General features: G+C 47.7%; 1 non-coding gene across 1 annotated transcript; it reads right to left on the bottom strand.

Moving 5' to 3' along the window:
* Positions 1-247: 247 nt before the first annotated feature.
* Positions 248-320, bottom strand: TRNAN-AUU (transfer RNA asparagine (anticodon AUU)). The gene has a single exon. It is a non-coding gene; the product is annotated as a tRNA-Asn (tRNA).
* Between the last annotated feature and the right edge of the window lie 3,624 nt (positions 321-3,944).

Here is a 3,944-nt window from a genome sequence, read left to right as displayed (position 1 = left end):
CGCGCTAACCATTGCGCCACGGAAGCCCAAAAATTCAATGTTCGACAGGTATTGTGGAAAAACTCTGACATTTTATGTTACATTTGAGACGTCACAACACCGCTCCCGGGAGAGCTCAAACCACCAGTCTTTTGAATAGCAGCTGAACGCGCTAACCATTGCGCCACGGAAGCCCAAAAGTTAAATGCTCGTCAGGTATTATGTAAAAACCTTGACTTTTTACGTCACATCTGAGACCTCACAACACCGCTCCCGGATGGGGTCGAACCACCAACCTATTGGTTAATAGCCGAACGCGCTAACCATTGCGCCACGGAAGCCCAAAAATTAAATGGTCGTCATTTATTGTGCAAAAACTTTGGCTTTCTACGTTACATTTCAGATCCCACAACACCGCTCCCGGGTGGGCTCGAACCACCAACCTATTGGTTAACAGCCGAACGCGCTAACCATTGAGCCTTGGAAGCTCAGAAATTAAATGGTTGTCAGGTATTGTGTAAAAACCTTGACTTTTTACGTCACATCTGAGACCTCACAACACCGCTCCCGGATGGGCTCGAACCACCAACCTATTGCTTAACAGCCGAACGCGCTAACCATTGCGCCACGGAAGCCCAAAACCTAAATGCTCGTCAGGTATTGTGCAAAAAACTTGACTTTTTACGTCACATCTGAGACCTCACAACACCGCTCCCGGATGGGCTCGAACCACCAACCTTTCGATTAACAGCTGAACGCGCTAACCATTGCGCCACGGAATCCCAAAAATTAAATGCTCGTCAGGTATTGTGTAAAAACCTTGACTTTTTAGTCACATCTGAGACCTCACAACACCGCTCCCGGATGGGCTCGAACCACCAACCTATTGGTTAACAGCCTATCGCGCTAACCATTGCGCCACGGAAGCCCAAAAGTTTAATGCTCGTCAGGTATTGTGTAAAAACCTTGACTTTTTACGTCACATCTGAGACCTCACAAAACCGCTCCCGGATGGGCTCGAACCACCAACCTATTGGTTAACAGCCGAACGCGCTAAACATTGCGCCACGGAAGCCCAAAAGTTAAATGCTCGTCAGGTATTGTGTAAAAACCTTGACTTTTTACGTCACATCTGAGACCTCACAACACCGCTCCCGGATGGGCTCGAACCACCAACTTATTGGTTAACAGCCGAACGCGCTAAACATTGCGCCACGGAAGCCCAAATGTTAAATGCTCGTCAGGTATTGTGTAAAAACCTTGACTTTTTACGTCACATCTGAGACCTCACAACACCGCTCCCGGATGGGCTCGAACCACCAACCTATTGGTTAACAGCCGAACGCGCTAACCATTGCGCCACGGAAGCCCAAAAGTTAAATGCTCGTCAGGTATTGTGTAAAAACCTTGATTTTTTACGTCAAATCTGAGACCTCACAACACCGCTCCCGGATGGGGTCGAACCACCAACCTATTGGTTAACAGCCGAACGCGCTAACCATTCGCCACGGACGCCCAAAAATTAAATGGTCGTCAGGTATTGTGGAAAAACTTTGGCTATTTACGTTACATTTGAGATCCAAAAACACCGCTCCCGGGTGGGCTCGAACCACCAACCTATTGGTTAACAGCCGAACCCGCTAACCATTGAGCCACGGAAGATCAGAAATTAAATGGTTGTCACGTATTGTGGAAAAGTTTTGACTTTTAACGCTACATCTGAGACCCCACAACACCTCTTCCGGGTGGGCTCAAACCACCAACCTTTCGATTAAGAGCTGGACGCGCTAATTACTGCGCCACGGAAGCCCAAAAATTAAATGTTCGTCAGGTATTGTGGAAAAACTCTGACATTTTACGTAACATCTGAGACGTCACAACACCGCTCCCGGATGGGCTCGAACCACCAACCTTTCGGTTAACAGCCGAACGCGCTAGCCATTGCGCCACGGACGCCCAAAAATTAAATGGTTGTCAGGTATTGTTGAAAAGTTACGACTTTTCACGCTACATCTGAGACCCCACAAATCCTCTCTCGTTTGGGCTCGAACCACCAACCTTTCGGTTAACAGCTGAACGCACTAACCATTGCGCCACGGAAGCCCAAAAATTAAATGGTCGTCAGGTATTGTAGAAAAACTTTGGCTATTTACGTTACATTTGAGATCCAAAAACACCGCTCCCGGGTGGGCTCGAACCACCAAGCTATTGGTTAACAGCCGAACGCGCTAACCATTGAGCCACGGAAGCTCAGAAATTAAATGGTTGTCACGTATTGTGGAAAAGTTTTGACTTTTTACGCTACATCTGAGACCCCACACCACCTCTTCCGGGTGGGCTCGAACCACCAACCTTTCGATTAACAGCTGAACGCGCTAACCATTGCGCCACGGAAGCCCAAAAATTAAATGTTCGTCAGGTATTGTGGAAAAACTCTGACATTTTACGTTACATCTGAGACATCACAACACCGCTCCCGGATGGGCTAGAACCTCCAACCTATTGGTTAACAGCCGAACGCGCTAACCATTGAGCCACGGAAGCTCAGAAATTAAATGGTTGTCAGGTATTGTTGAAAAGTTACGACTTTTCAAGCTACATCTGAGAACCCACAAAACCTCTCTCGTTTGGGCTCGAACCACCAACCTTTCGGTTAACAGCTGAACGCGCTGACCATTGCGCCACTGAAGCCCAAAAATTAAATGTTCGTCAGGTATTGTGGAAAAACTCCGACATTTTACGTTACATCTGAGACGTCACAACACTTCTCCCGGATGGGCTCGAACCACCAACCTATTGGTTAATAGCCGAACGCGCTAACCATTGCGCCACTGAAGCCCAAAAATTAAATTTTCGTCAGGTATTGAGGTAAAACTTTGACTTTTTACTTCACATCTGAGGCCTAACAACACCGCTCCCGGATGGGCTCGAACCACCAACATTTCGGTTAACAGCCGAACGCGCTAACCATTGAGCCACGGAAGCTCAGAAATTAAATTGTTATCAGGTATTGTGGAAAAACTTTGGCTTTCTACGTTACATTTGAGACCCCACAACACCTCTCCCGGGTGGGCTCGAACCACCAACCTTTCGATTAACAGCTGAACGCGGTAACCATTGTGCCACGGAAGCCCAAAAATTAAATGCTCGTCAGGTATTGTGTAAAAACCTTGACTTTTTACGTCACATCTGAGACCTCACAACACCGCTCCCGGATGGGCTCGAACCACCAACATTTCGGTTAACAGCCGAACGCGCTAACCATTGAGCCACGGAAGCTCAGAAATTAAATTGTTGTCAGGTATTGTGGAAAAACTTTGGCTTTCTACGTTACATTTGAGACCCCACAACACCTCTCCCGGGTGGGCTCGAACCACCAACCTTTCGATTAACAGCCGAACGCGCTAACCATTGCGCCACGGAAGCCCAAAAATTAAATGGTCGTCAGGTATTGTGGAAAAACTTTGGCTTTCTACGTTACACTTGAGATCACACAACACCGCTCCCGGGTGGGCTCGAACCACCAACTTATTGGTTAACAGCTGAACGCGCTAACCATTGAGCCACGGAAGCTCAGAAATTAAACGGTTGTCAGGTATTGTGGAAAAACTTTGGCTTTTTACTTCACATCTGAGACCTCACAACACCGCTCCCGGATGGGCTCGAACCACCAACCTTTCGGTTAACAGCCGAACGCGCTAACCATTGCGCCACGGAAGCCCAAAAGTTAAATGCTCGTCAGGTATTGTGTAAAAACCTTGATTTTTTACGTCAAATCTGAGACCTCACAACACCGCTCCCGGATGGGGTCGAACCACCAACCTATTGGTTAACAGCCGAACGCGCTAACCATTCGCCACGGACGCCCAAAAATTAAATGGTCGTCAGGTATTGTGGAAAAACTTTGGCTATTTACGTTACATTTGAGATCCAAAAACACCGCTCCCGGGTGGGCTCGAACCACC

Source organism: Phalangium opilio, unplaced genomic scaffold (genome assembly GCF_054372755.1).
Source record: "Phalangium opilio isolate 3A_F unplaced genomic scaffold, DU_Popi_V2 ptg000037l_1, whole genome shotgun sequence".
Taxonomy (NCBI): domain Eukaryota; kingdom Metazoa; phylum Arthropoda; class Arachnida; order Opiliones; family Phalangiidae; genus Phalangium; species Phalangium opilio.
Note: the sequence above shows the minus strand (reverse complement) of the source record. Positions and strands in the feature narration are given on the sequence as shown.